Here is a 15,276-nt window from a genome sequence, read left to right as displayed (position 1 = left end):
CAAATAGGCGTGATATTGTTTACTCGGAAATACGCGCGACGATTAATGCAGGAGTTTAGGCGCGGCCGGGTAATTAAAAGGAATTTGGGTGGGCGAAATCAGACGGACGATTTTTCATTCCGATTTTTCATGACGATAAAATATTGTTTAACATGACATTTATCACGTAAAATTAAGCGCTTTGTAAAAATTTTAAACATGTTTGTTAAAAATATTGCGTTTGGAAACTATATTTTTATTCCCAATTAGTTGGATTTCATATAAAATAAATAAAATTCTGATTTTATTTTAAATTAAAAAAAAAGAAATAATACCTTTTTAAATAATAATTTTTTGCACGATTTAAACAGTGTTGAAATTTTAGAGAATAAAAGAGATTCCATTTTACCAGACTAGTTTTAAAAAGGTCGATAAATATAGTTTTGACCATCGTTGCAGATTCGACAGTTGTCGAGTGTCGTAAATGCACTCGTGGTATAACAATGCCTGCCGTATGAAATTTGCGAAAGTAGTTGCACATTGCTGAATACTGCGCTTATCGCGAGAGTTTGGTCCGTGGCATCGACGGCGATGCTGGCTTTCGTGCCGACCGGAAGACGATCTAGTAGACGGCGGTGACAGGGCTGTAAAGTTGGGATCCCAAAATGTGAAATTTTATAAAACTAATGCGGCAATTGATTGTCCACAATTTGATCATATTTGCCCACCTATAATTTTTTTGTCCACTTTATAAAGAAAAATTATGTATTACAAACGCATTTAGATTGCGCTCGTGATAAAATTTTATTTCTTTTTCTTTTTGTTTGCGCATAACTTTCTTCTACAAGGTGGACCAAAAACTATGACTGGACAAGTATGGTGAAATTGTGGACAATCAAATGCCGCATTAGTTTTATAAAAATTCGCCGTACTAACTTCACAAACTTGACGGTGGCCAATGTATTATACATATACGCGCGTGTAAGAGGTACGCGATTTGAATATCGGCCTCGGTGGTGCGCATCACCGCGAGATTACTCCATTATACCTCATAGACAATGGGAACCGCTTACGTGCCCGTAAATGGCTTCGTCTACTACGAGAAGACGGCCCGCTATACCACATCGGTTTTCTCCTTCTCGCACTTTAAGTGCGATGCGCCCGCTCTATTTCGCCGTCTCTTCCTTTGCCTCTCATTACATCATCCGAGTATGCGCACTGTTTATCGGAAAAATCGAGGCATTTCGATAAATGAATTCTAAGTCCGCGATATTTAATTTTACGAAATATTTAAGACAGATTTTCTTAAATAAATGGCTCTCGTACTGCGATATTATTATCATTTCTTTATCTCCTCATCAAAACGTATGCAAAATTCATTGGATGAGCAGAATTGCTTTGAGGTGCGTCGATCTTTTCTATAAAGAATGTACTTCGTGGCCAGCGATAAAAAGTCATCCATTTCATTTAATAATATTCGTTCGCCCGCGGCTACGTAATCATCTTGCCTTACTTTGAGCTCTCTTATGCATTTGCATATATTAGCTTTTACCTGATTTCAGTGCTTATTATGAACCATAATAAATATATGCTAGCTTTGTTCTAAGATAATTCACATTATAATGAATGATTAATTTTTGAGAAAGATATTTGTTATTTTATTTCATCAGTTTGCTATCAGAAACGAGCATGAATTTCTAAATATCATTAATATATATGTTTATTAATGTAATAGTGTGTCAGTTTTGTGCACCTAAGTAATTATTAATACATAATTATTAATATGGTTTCGTTTGTATTTGATTATAATAAAATATAAACGAAACCATATTAATGTCAATCAATTATCATTTCATATTAACGTTCCAAAATTAAGTCTGTACAACGAAACAAATTGCACCATAATTACACAATATAAAATAATATATTACATTATTTGCTGTGCACATCTAGGAAGTCTGTGACAACGACACAGTAATAGTATATAATATAAAATAATTTTAATAAAAATATCAATCTGCCCTCAAGCTCGGACGTTGATAAGCGTTGATAAGCATTTTCTTCATACCAAGTGATTAATACATATACATATACATTTTATGTACACATAAGTCTACATTCTTTTGCGATTCCCACGAGTTTCGTTTTACCGTATCGAATAAATCGTGTCCTGTCCCTTTCTTGAGCGGCACTCGCTCTTTCATCCGACGACGTTCTCCCATTCGAGCACGCCGCGCACCGCGGTCTCCCGCTTTAACCGCCCTCTCTCTCTCTCTCTCCCTCCTTGTCGTATATTCTCTTTCTCATCGATCGTTTCTCGTCAAAGCTTCCCTTTCCCCAGTCGCCCTAACATCGTTACGATATCGTCGCGTGCTCCCGAGACACGTTCGACACGGGTTTGGAGTTGTCGAAGGTGTCTGGAGCGGGGGCGAGCGGCGAAGGGATGGAAGAACAACGGTAATCGGGGGTGGGAGCGGTTGTAATCGCGCGGGGATGCGACCGCACCCCTCGGCGGTATAGCCTCGGGTGCGCGATTGATGTGACACACGCGCTAGCTTTATGATGACGGCTTAAATACGCCTTCGCCTTTAATTGAATCGACGTTAATCAATTTTCGATAGAACGAACCCTCGAAGCAAGCCGATCGAAACGTGCAAAAAAGGGATGTGGCAGTATGAGGCATTTATTCGATTTAATCAGCTTCTGCGACTAATTATTATCAAGGAAGTACGACATCAATAGTTTTGTTCACCGAAATTAATTTATTTCTTTTTCGAAAATATTGATGATACTTTGTACGTATAAACTCTAATTTGTAAATTTGCAAATAAATTATACTTTGAGCTATTTGTGGGAAAAAATGATTTATTTCACTTCAATCCCGACTAGAAGTGGCGTGTTTTACTGACAGTTTTCATTGGCCCGAGTCCGGCTGTTCTCGAGAGGCCGTGTTTCGGAAAAAGGGCAGCCGTATGCATCTTTGACCGGATTGCTCGTGAATCGTTGAACAGGGTGCGCGATATTTCGACGTTCCCAACGTGGAAGATCGAGAGAGCGTGTCGCGAGCTGCTAGTCCCGAAACACGTGCCGCTACTCTCAATCTGCCTCGCAACGAGCGGAGAGACGGCGGCATCGTTGAATTTTGTACGTAATTTGCGGCCACCCCTCTATACACGCTGCCGGTCGATGCACGGCATAGATCTTCGGTGACCTCGTGTAGCGGATGCTGCCTGGTGACATAGTTCGCCGGTTCTTCCGTCCCTAAAGCTATTTTTGTGGAGATAATCTCATCCGTGGCGGCCCTTTTTTTTTTAAGGAAAAAAGCTTGATTAAGAATAAATTCGCTATTGGATTTTAATCCCTTCTGCTTCGTTTACCATAGAGCCCATTATTTTTCAATGCCTCTTTTTCTTATTATGGCTTATTATTGCTTGAAACAAATGCTATGAATACACGCAGTAAAATAAAATGTGTATAGAAAGAAGATTCTAAAATATTTGCGCAAATAAAAATATTCAGACGTTCGACACACGCGGTGCTGCTAATATTCTCAGCATATGATATCCGTTCATTAGCCGACTGCAGTATATAAATACTGAAAATTACGGGTTCGATTTAATCTATTTTGATTAAGTTTGATTCATCTTGACTCTTTTATTTCTCTTTCACGTTGACATGATAACAGTTGATAAAGATGACAGTTTCATCTTTATCAAGGCGTCCCTCCGTACAATCTTATATTTTGTCCTTATCTTTTTGTCACTTTGATTTATTCAGAAGCACAACGCGCTTTCTGATTCATCCTCACAGCGATACTTTCAATACATTTTGAGGTTGTCGCGTTCACGTTGATTCTTGATACATCATAGTAATCTTATGTCAATAATTAAAGTCCGCCTTTGTCCCCACCCTTGTAAAGTCACTCTAGTTTTTCATTTATTCACGAGTCCACAACTTGCTTTCTGATTCACCCTCGCAGCAGGGATGCTACCGAGGCGTACGCCACTGCGCGGACGTGGCGGCTGCACGGGTCGTCCTGGTTGTCCGTTCTCCTGCCGAGTGCACGAACCGGCGCGGCGCGGCGCGGCTCGGCGTCCCTCTGGAATATTAATATGACGCGAAATATTATAAGCCACGACAGTCGACGCTGTGGGAATACTAAATATTATCACGCAGAAGCTCCGGCTGGCTGGCTGGCTGGCTGGCTGGCTGGCCGGCTGGCCGGTCTACTATTCCCGCCGCGCGGTGGCTGTATTTTGCTTCTGGCAGCAACCCGCAGGACATGCAGCGGTCACGAAACGCGGTGATAAACTGGCTTTCGCGCGTCACGACACCTCGACGTGGACGCAAAAAGCGTGGTGCACGCGGACGAGCGAGCGAGCGAGGGCGCATCTTCCGATCTCGCAGCTTCCGCCTGCAATTCTCGATCGAACGGATCCCAACTTCTGCTCTCGGTGAAACGGTATGGCACTTTTTGCGCCTGTCATTTGCGCGGGGTGTGATTTATCGTCCGTATTTTCCAAGCCAAGCTTCAGCAAAGAGTATCGGTTGAATCCTTCGGTCTCTTTTTGCAGCCGGTTTCGTTCAGTTTGCATTATATTCGCCATTGTGGTTTTGTAGAAATTAGATACTTTACTCGCATGACTTGCTGCTGTTGTGAGCCATGTGTTCAACTAAAATTGTAGAAAAATCTCGCTCTCTCGTGTAATGAAAGAAAAACTTAAATGATTAAGTATTGAGATCTGAGATATCGAATAAAATTTAACATTTAAAGTAAAACTTAAAATTTACATCTTGGATTTCAAATCACGATTACGATCTATTGTTGGTATATTTCAGTATTTTGTGAACAGCAAAATAATATAATTTGACAAAGTTATTTGATCGTAAGTTTTCAAATTTTATTGGACGATAACTCAAACGGGACAACGCTTTTTGGTTTAATTGATCAATCGATATTATATTTCTTCGGTGAGTATTTTTTATTTGCTTGTAACTGATACTTTTGGTGCAAGAGTTAGGGGAGGGCTGTTTAGCTTGGGGTGACATGAATACGACCCCGGGCATCGATCCGTACGACGAGATAATCGACGATAACGTTACGCGCGCAAGATGACAGAATGGGCGCGTAAGTTAGGCTGACGCGCTAACGCGACATTTATTGGACGGCGGTCGCTATCGCTGCGCATACCTCGGTTAACAGGTCGTTTTCTTTAATGGGCAGATAAACCGACGAACAAGTGATTATTGCCCTGCCTTCTCGTAGCCACCAGCGGCGAGAAAGGCGCGAGGAGCGCCAACCGCTTTCATCGATCGCCCGTGATTGCTGCATTTTTTACAAATATTCTTGATACATAATTTATAAACAATATATATATTCATGCTTTGCAACAAACATCACGCAATTTTATTCTATTGTTAATATTTTACATTGATCGCAAATGAAGAAAACTCGCTCTGTAGTATTTCAAAAGAATATTTAAAATGGATTATAATTGAGTAATGTTTTCTCAAGCAGAATTTTGTGTTAAACGTAAAATATTACAGGTTAAAACATACCAAGCTCTTTGTTAAATAACTAAAAATAATACAACAAAGTTAACAAGTGTATTCTACAGTTTAAAAACTAAAAATAAAATTTTTGTTTTCCTAAATAATAATAATAATGTAGCATATAGTATTATTTTTCTTGATTGAAAAACAGTGCAAAATATGAAAATATTACGATTACAATTTTAATTATTACGCATCCTCAAAAATATCTCTTCGTATTATTAATATCATTAAACTGATATTCAACGTTTTAATTTTTGTTAGAATATATTTTAGCGTCAAAGATGCCTCTATAACACTTTCCATGTATTTGTTCGGTAATCTATGGCACTCATAAATTCGCAATGTACCATAAGCGTCGAGATGAAATTTCCCTCCGATTTTTGGCGCGAGGAGGAGGAGGAAAGCAGTTTACTGCCTGTGTGGAGGTAGATAGAAGAATCGTACGGCGCGTCATAATTTATGCTTCGTCGTTCCTTCGGTTGCCCGCCCACGTTAGATGTAACGAAAGAATAAAGTAAGATAATGAATTCAACCGCACGAATCGAAATTTACCGAGATTTCGTCACAATACTTAAGATTTAATCAGCGGAATCGCATCTCCTATCCCTTAGTCTAATCGCATTCTAACACGACAGATATTGTTTTCTTTACGCAGTAGCATCGAAAATATAAAAGTCACGCTCTGACGTGATATATAAATAAAATATTTACGATGTCGTAAAAAAGATATAAAGATATATTCCACGATGAATCTGGATACATGTATATCGTTTTGCAACTAGTTATGTCTTATCTATACTCAGTCAGCTATAATAAAATTATGAGAACTAACGAGATCGATTTGTCTTCCACTAAGCGATGAATGCTCATGCTTTATTAATGAATACGTAGGATATACGCTGCAAGAATAATCGAATAGAAGTTAGATACCTATGCTTCTGTATGTGTGTATGCATTCTCTTATAATATATATATATATATTTTATAGTCTTATCTTTTTATACTAGAGATTGTTCAAAGTAGAGTAATACTGATGATAAGTATTATGATGATTATTATGTTAAATTCATCTTTTTATTGAGTAGAATCTTTTCTTTCTGCATTACATTTTTTTCAGCTTTAAGCCTTTTAAAAAGTGCCGTTTTATAAAATTTTTTACATGTTATGTACATTTTGAGAACGGAAAATATTTTTTAAAATTATGATGTTTAGATTGTGGTTAAAAAGAACATAACAAAAATATAAGTAAAAGAAAACAATACACGAACGTGACGTGAGGAGAAAACTTGAGACTATCGTTAATATCGCTGATCGGGCAATATCTGGTAACGACACTTATCCGAGAAAATTCCGGAGAAAATAACACGAAAGAATGAATTTTCGTGGTACCTTTCTCGATTTAGCGAATTCAATTATTGGAATCATATACCCCGGTTACAAATTTTCTGACAATGTTCGAGTTTTCCTTGTTTAAAAAATTTGATAGAAAGCTTAATAATAGAGCCATACAGATAGAAAAATTCTACACTGCACCCGATCAGATTTATTTATCGTTTCAAAGTCGATTTATTTTTCTGGAAAATGCCGAAAGCAAAGGCCTAGCAACATGCGTTACAAGAATTGCTTCGATCTAAGTAACAAACCTTGGAAATTATCGGGAGAAATATTGCCGGCGATTTTTATCGCTGGCCTAAATTCTAACGTCGTCGTCGAGTGCACGAAACTTGGAAAACGTAAGAGCATGTTATGCAGAACAGGGAAAGGCGGGGAAGGATAGCGGTCAGAAAGAAGAAGCTAGCAGCGGCGTGAGGGACCGGCGGGTGTCGGTCGTTAGGTAGCGCCGTAGTAAAATTAATTACGCCTCGAAACTGTCTTAATTAAAAATGTGTCCGCCGCCCGTTGGTCTCGCTCGTTCTCCGGTCCCGCGCTCTCCCGCCGCCCGTCTCCTCTCGTTCCCCCCCTGCGCCTTAACCTCCGTCACCTCTCGTCCTCCCTCTTTCGTCCGACGTAATATTCGCCGCCACCTCGGCTCGGTTCTCATCAAGGGCGGAGGTCGCCCCCCCCTCCTCCCTCCCCCCACCCCCCACGCCCCGTGGCGCGCTATACCTCGTGTTCCCGCCGTTGCACCCTTATTACCTACTCGGTCGCGAGCATAAGCGTACCGCCATGAATATTATGTCATTATGCAATCTCGCGGTGCATGCAACGCGCTGCGTCGTGTGCCTCACGCGGCTGCATCTCGCACCGATGTTGCACCATTCGCTATTACCCGCTGCGCGATGTCGTAGTTGCCACGTACTTAGTGGGCTGGTACGCTATAACACCCTCGAGACGTTTGCGAGCTCGCGAACGCCTCTAATCCACACGCGCGCGCGCGCGCGTGTGTGTGTGTGTGTGTGTGTGTGTGTGTGTGTGTATTCGCTCGAGGATCACTTTTTTCACGCGCAACGATTATACGTAATGCATATTCGTACTGTTTGTCGTCGCGATTCTACGGAATATAAGTACGTTGCAAAAAGATCAGTGTTAAATCACAACTACTATAGTCTGTAATTTTGAAACCAATTATTAGAGATGTAAATTTTCACATGATTGCAGGCAAAATTAACGTCTAGCGTAATGAAGTATAGATTGTACAAGTGAATATATAAATATAAATTAATTGTAGGTTTTTATTTCTAATCTGTTTCTTTACTAGAAATTAATTTTACCGACAAGCTGTAAATTTTAATCTTAATGAATATTTGCGTTATTTGGACGCTTTAAATTGTGGTTTAATAAAAATTTGATGGTTTACAAAACAAAAGAAAAAAATGTCAAACGAGCTGCGATGTATTTTTTTAGATATGGCGGACCTTGATTGGACTTACGAGGAAACTACCTCTGGCAGAAATTACCGTAATCGCTGGCGCGGTTGTTTTGAGAGAGGAAAAAAAAAAAGTGCTCGTGCAAATTTTTTTTCGTAGCGCAAGCGAAGTCACGCGCCCGTGAGAACGTGACCACGAGATTCGCGATAACGTTGTGACCACGCGAACCATCATGGTGCTCGAAGCTCTTGCGTTTAACGCCTCAATTGAAGCAATGCGATCGCGGAAGCTCGAAGTTGCATGATTTTTGTTTATATCGGCCCGTATATTTTCGATTCAGCACGCGCGCGAGGAGAGAACTGCGTGGCGCGCGCGGTAATTAACGCAGCGCCGTTAATCATGCAATTTATAGCGCATGACAATTGCTTATTTGCGGAATTATGATCTTTTGGCGAGCGCACTCGACGCAGAAGCTGCAGTTGTTGCAGTTATCGCCGGATTTGCGCGAGAAAATGCTCGCCGCCAAATTCCGCGAGCAAATAATATTATTCATCGCGAGCGAATTATATTACAATTTGCACTTCGGGCATTTAAATCGTAATTTTCACAGCTAATTCCTCTGGCGTAATGATAATGTATGTATTTGATGTGGCTGTAAATATAGAACGACTCGCATTTAAACGGGTGCGCGGATGTAATTTATTCATTTAAATTAGACTCTCGCAAACACGAGTGTGCCAGAATTAATTGGAAAGTACCTGGTGATAGTTACGTTCCCCGAAATTATGCTTTCTGTGCCAACTTAGTCGCAAGCCTTTTGTATTTCCGGGACCAAAATGATTTTCTGTTAACTGATCGTACTGAAGCGCGTAGCAGTATAATGTTGGAATAATGATGCGGAAACTTATTACATTATTCTTCATACTTTTTGATATTTTGTTGCTTTTATTAATATGAATAAAAGATACATAAATAGATGTAAATTTTACTTTTAAAGAAAATTATTTGAAAATATAGAAATTCCATTTTAGCTTTATTTAAGTGAAATCCGATAATTTTATTGCAGAATTATCTTTTTATCAAATTGATACGGTTACATAAGTTGGATGAAGAAGATTTTAATATATATTGCTATCGAACATTTTAATGATAGAAAATCCAAAAACGTGTGTTTACCTTGTTTTTGTGCTTTTAGATTTCGCATCTGCATTTCTCTACAACGAATGCATATGTGGCTATTTTTAGTGATGATAAAAGGAAAATTCATATTCATACTTTTATTTAGAATGTAGATGAAAAATGCTAATAAATTAAAACTTGCCGAAATAAATTCCATACAAACATTTTTAATATCGCGGAAAACGATGCGAATAATCTGTTATAATTTTGCATTTTGTGCCAAATTACACTCGGTTCTCTTTTCTTTTATAATTGCAAAATACATTTTGTAATAAATTTTGTAATATTAAAAAAAAATAAATTATGTTTTGGTAATATTTTTTAAAAATTGACGAATGTGAATTAATAAATAACGACAGATTTTAAAGGAATAACCGGCGGTACTTTACCGTACTTAATATTCGAGTGCCGCTTGCAATTAGTGCATTAGTGCTTAATTTCCACTATTTCCTGTTTGACTATACTGAAGAAGAAATTGAGGAAGCGCATGATGTATTAATATAAACATGTAATAAATTGTCCGCATCAAAATAATACTGTGTTGAATAACACTCGTTAAAATGGGATTGTAGAACTGCTGAATTTTGCCATTATCTTCCGTGCCAATCGAAGCTGCACTTCCAAAAAGGAAAGTCCATAATCCAATATTCCTGACGGCTTCCATGCACGCGGCGATTATCGGCTCGAACTAAGCGAGTTTCAGCCTGAGGCGCAGTAGTAATCGTTACCTAACGTGGCTTGTTTAAGCGCGAGCATCATTATCGCCACCCCGAATATCGGGGTGTAGTTACGTGTCGACAGGGGGGAGGGCACACGCGATTGCACGGCTCACTATGGAGATCTGCGACTGACTTTTGCCTCGAGTTTCCAGATCGTTTCGGGCCACTTATGGCACGTCGTACTCGCGTAACTCGCGCGCGAGCGCTGCCCCTTCGCCTCGATCAAAGAAAAAGCGGGCTTTTATACACGTACGCGTGAGGTGAAATCGCGCCACAGCGCCGTTCTGAATTATTGCCACGGGCACGTACTCGTCTTTTGTCGCGGATGCAAAGAACGCGAAAAAAAGATGGTGAAATATTTCTCGGGGCTTGATGTATCGAGAGCCCGTTCCCGATAATGCGCTCCGGCGAGAAAAATTCACTCTCGCGAGAAATCCCGTTCCTTCCAGATTCGTGTAGTATGTATGACGTGTGTCGCGTGATTTCACCTGAATTATGGCGACGCCGCCAAAAAACGGTATTTGGAAATTTCGCCGTTTAATCCTGTTACCTTTGACCCGGCAATTTGCAGAAATACGAGCGTAACATGCAGGTACCTCATTTTTTCGCTACTAAGCTTTTTACGCTCGAGTTTATTTCCGCTCTCTGAAGAACGGATATAAAAAATCGTGGAAAGTTACCGATTCGAGAAATTTAGTATGCACTAATCCAATTATTTAAAACAGTCGAAGGTTTAAGATAATTTAAATGATTTGATTGAATGGCATCGTGGAAAATGACAGATTCGTTATTTTAGCTTCTGTTCCTAATAAAGCGCTATTTCGACGTTATCTCGCATCGACTTCTGCCTCCGGCACGGCGATTTTCGTCTCTTGCACTCGAGACACGCTGTACATTGCTCATCATCTTCCACAGTCCAATTGCCACTCGAGAATGCAAGTTGCAGGCACTCGCGCGATCAATGATAGGTACTCACACAGAAGGGGACTGCCGCGGGCAATCGTATTGCCCGTCGGAGTGGACCATTACCGTCGTTATGCTACGAAAACGTAAAGGAAACCCGACATTGTGATATGTGCGCCGCGCGGATGTAACTCGCGCAATTACAAGGAAATATCTGCAGGGTAAAATAGACAGAAGACGCGCGTAATCGTGATTTCTTATCTTTTGACGGCCTTACGACGGCAAATCATGAAATTTTTTACGTCCGATACATTATTAATCTGCATGTTCTCACACTGTCTGCTCTAGTATTTGTAGTTGCAAAATTCGAAAGCGCGAACGCCCAATGCGCTATTAACCTCTTATTAACACGTTGTATCGCTTTTCAACCAGCTATTCAAATAAATACAATGAACTATGATTTATTATCGAAATCTGATCAACTAGAGAGAGTGTAACCAAGTAAACGAGTAGTATCGATGCGGAAAACAATATCACAATACGTTTTATTAGAATAAAATGTCTGTCATGCTTGAAATTTTGCATTGAATTTAAATAAAATAGCATGAAAAATAAGAGTGCGAGATCTTTAAAAAAATGGTTGTTAATTGCAATACTCTGAAATTGCATTCAATTTAATCGAATAAAAAATTAACGATTATAATGGCATAATTGCAATAATTGAGTGAGCTTTTCTTCAACATTTCCTCACATTTTAGCTGATTTTCATTAGAAATATGATCTAACAATGTTAATAAATTGATTAGCATCGTGCTCTCTCGCGAAATATTAAAGAAAGAAACCACGCGAAAGCTTTACCTTATAAGCAAATATTCTTTAAGAGCATCTGTGAACTCTGTTGCTTTTACATTTCATTATTCATTACGTTTTATCATAATCTAAACACGATTTGCTATTCGATAAGATATTACGATGTCCGCTGTATCGGAAAATGGGGGAAAAACCTTTACGATGGCGCGCATCGGCCGCACCGGTATAAGCGTGCACGCGAATAAGAATAAAAATGTCTCGCGCGCGCATTGTACACATCGCATAAACTGCAGTCAGTTGGTGAATCCCGATATGGTTTCCCGTACCTCCAAGTGCGCGACGCGCTTGAAATATGCACGAAACGTAAGTATGAAACTGGCGGGATATCGTATTGCGCGTCTTTTGTTTTATGCAGAGAATGGTTTCCCTCCCGCGCGAGTCGCCCAAGTCCGGCGGTACAGCGCCGCGGCGCATCTCGTGCATACATCGGGTGACGTCGCCGCGCATTTTCCCGCGATAACGCCGGCGAATTACCTTTTCTAGTTGGCCACCGGAGAACCGCCATTTTTTTTTCTTTTTTTTTGCACCCGTAACTGTGATGTGACGGTATTACGCATTAGTAACATTAATAAGAACGGTTACAATGGCGAAAGAAATTACGTAACGTCGTTTTTGCTGGATAAAAGTTGGGATAAAAGATGACACGTCCTACGCGCGGAGGAAACCACCATTGTTCCCCGGCTATACAAATTGCCCGGAGTAACTTCGAAGAGTTTATCGACGACTTTTTCATAACGAAAAGTGGATGAATATTCTCATGATCGATCGCGGCCTTTATTACATTTGCTATATTACACTTTTTCCCGAAAATTATCCGAATAAAATATTTAATAAAGCTAATTCCAAATAATTTCCTAAATTAATTCAAGTTTCATCGCTGCACAAGTGATGTTTGTACAAGTAGTAGAAAAAATTTATAATTCTGCTTATTCCATCGTGACTTTATACTCGCAATTTAAAAATTATTTAGAAAATCAAGTCTTATTGTTATACAACAAATAATAGTCGAAAGTTTTAAATTTTGAATTTTAAGTAGATGCATGAGATGCTTTTTGTTTAAAGTATGCGTTGCGGAAAATTTCGTCTTGTGGAGCTTTCCACTAGACAACTGGACATTTACAAGCATCGATCACCAGCTCCGATATGCGGCATAGAGCAAACACGGGAGCGAAAGCCTGCTCGCGCGAGCGCGCGCGCGTGCAACTCGCGTCGGCTCCGCTCATGGCCAATTCCCGGATTAGTCGCGGCCGAATTAATCCCCCGTTCGCGAAGTATGCACGAACGATTCGATCAGCGATGCGAGATCCCGAAATCTCTCCGTGGCAGAGTTCGTGCTTTCGACGTCCGTTGGCAAGGGGTGGCCTGGCCGGGGTCGGGGCGGACGAGGACGAAGAGGGAGGAAGTGGTGCGGAAGGTCGACGAATGCGCGAGTGTCGGGGGGAGGGAGGGGGGGGGGATGTAGCTGGCAATGCGTACCTGTCAAGAACAGAGGTCCTTCCCCCGCGCTCTCGCTCGCTTACCTGCCCGCTTGCTCGCATTTCACCTGGTGCGCACGAACGTCCGCTCGCTCGCTCGCTCGCTCTCTTGCGTGTCGCTCGAGCGTGCCGTGTGTGTTGATACTCACGTCGCGACGAGCAGGGGGAAGGACACATAATCGGTCACCCTCCCCTTACCTATTTCCCTGCGAAAGACAAACGAAATTACGCCGCGATTTATTCGAGCGGAAAACTCACCGCTGCGCTCTTATTATTTTTCTTCGCGCCGTTTCGTCGCGAAACGAATACTCGATATATTTTTGATCGTTGAATATCACGCGCGATTTAAATGCGAATTTGCAGATACGCGTTCTGGAAATGCGCAATTTTATTCGGTAACTAATAGCAATCCGAGCTTTAATAGCAATCGATACGCGATTATAATAATGTCGGACATGCAAATGTGCTTTCACGAGGACGCGTGGTTAGTTTTATGAAGTGACGGGAGATGAAATCGGGTGAGGTGTGGCCGAGTATTTCGCGCGGTAGATACGCTTATTTTTGCAGTCAAAGCGCGTAAACAATGCGCTGTCATCACCCGTAAATCCGATAAATATTAAAATGCGATACATAAAAGTCTCCGCTCGCATGCAAATGCATACGAGTGCGTAATGTGTCGTGCGATATGCAGTTTACGCGCGCTCACGCAGCATCGACTTGCACCATCGGGCGCAACGTCGAAATCAGATTGGTCGTCACGATTAAATCTTTCGCAAAATAGTAAGGCTCTTTAAAATTTACGCAAATTTAGAAAGAAATGCAAAATAGACCCACTAACTAATCAAGTTTTTTGTTTATTAATCAAATTTGCAGTCTGAAAACCGATATCGGTGCCTTTCCGATACTTTTGCGCTGACATCGAATTTCTTATTCCGAGACAATTCGGACCAATATCCTTTCTCTCTCTCTCCGTCTCTGCTCGAAACAAGATCAGATATTTCTCAATTGCTAAAGCCAGGCGACAGCTCCGCCAGCAATAAAGCAACACTCCAGATGAGACAACTGGCGCCAGCAATAAACCTCGCCGCATACGAGATCGCGACGATTTCTCACACGACGTTATTCCTTCGAATTTTACGAAGTTTCCTCAAAGCGCTGCGCCGAAAGAAGAATTAAGTCGCTCGCTCACACGCGAGCATCCGATCCGGGAAGGGTGTCCGATAATCCGGCGATGTCCGGTATACGAAACGAGTTGGCGGTTATTGTCTCCGCTTTCTAACCGCTCCATTCGGAAAAACCGAGGAATCGTGTTTCTTCCTTTCACGCGAAAAACACGTCCGCTACGCGCGAAAATCCCACTCGCGTTCTGCAGAGAGCGAGATCGTCGACCAGCGCGAGAGGAGGGACGGAGAAGGTAGCGAAGGAACGTCGATGGAGAGGCGGTATCGGGAAATTTCTGAAATACCATGGCCCGTGAAATGCACTCGCTCTGCATTTGTATACGATCTCACCGTCGTCCTCTCCTCTTTCCTCTCTCCCCTCGCGCGCATCGCTGCCTGCCGTACTATTTCGGCCATCGGTATCTCACGACGTGTACGCGAAAAAAGGCGATAGATAATTACCGAGCCAAAGTTTTCCGAATAGGAAGGAGCGTTAATTAAATCGTGACTTTCTTCACAGTTTATAGCTATTTATGATTTTTTGCAACTATTCCTTTATTCCGTATGTTATTTACGCAAATTTAAATCCTTACATCTTGAAGAGGAAGGTGCTCACGTGATATAAAAG

The 15,276-nt window shown here is 41.0% G+C and overlaps 2 protein-coding genes across 19 annotated transcripts in view; one reads left to right on the top strand and one right to left on the bottom strand.

Annotated features, from left to right (window-relative positions):
* The window catches only part of LOC105671809 (very long chain fatty acid elongase AAEL008004-like), a 334,136-nt gene that overhangs the window by 71,012 nt on the left and 247,848 nt on the right, over positions 1 to 15,276 (bottom strand). The window contains exon 1 of one of the 17 annotated variants that reach the window (XM_012366271.2): positions 13,490 to 13,507. The exons of the other annotated variants lie outside the window; for them this stretch is intronic. The gene's annotated coding sequence lies outside the window, so the exon portion shown is untranslated. Of the gene's footprint in view, positions 1 to 13,489; positions 13,508 to 15,276 lie in introns of those variants that run through there. 17 annotated transcript variants of the gene reach the window in all.
* Positions 1 to 15,276, top strand: part of LOC105671805 (uncharacterized) — a 252,615-nt gene that overhangs the window by 14,728 nt on the left and 222,611 nt on the right. The gene's annotated exons all lie outside the window — the stretch shown is intronic.

Source organism: Linepithema humile, chromosome 6, assembly GCF_040581485.1.
Source record: "Linepithema humile isolate Giens D197 chromosome 6, Lhum_UNIL_v1.0, whole genome shotgun sequence".
Lineage (NCBI taxonomy): Eukaryota > Metazoa > Arthropoda > Insecta > Hymenoptera > Formicidae > Linepithema > Linepithema humile.
This window is presented reverse-complemented; position numbering and strand designations above follow the sequence as displayed.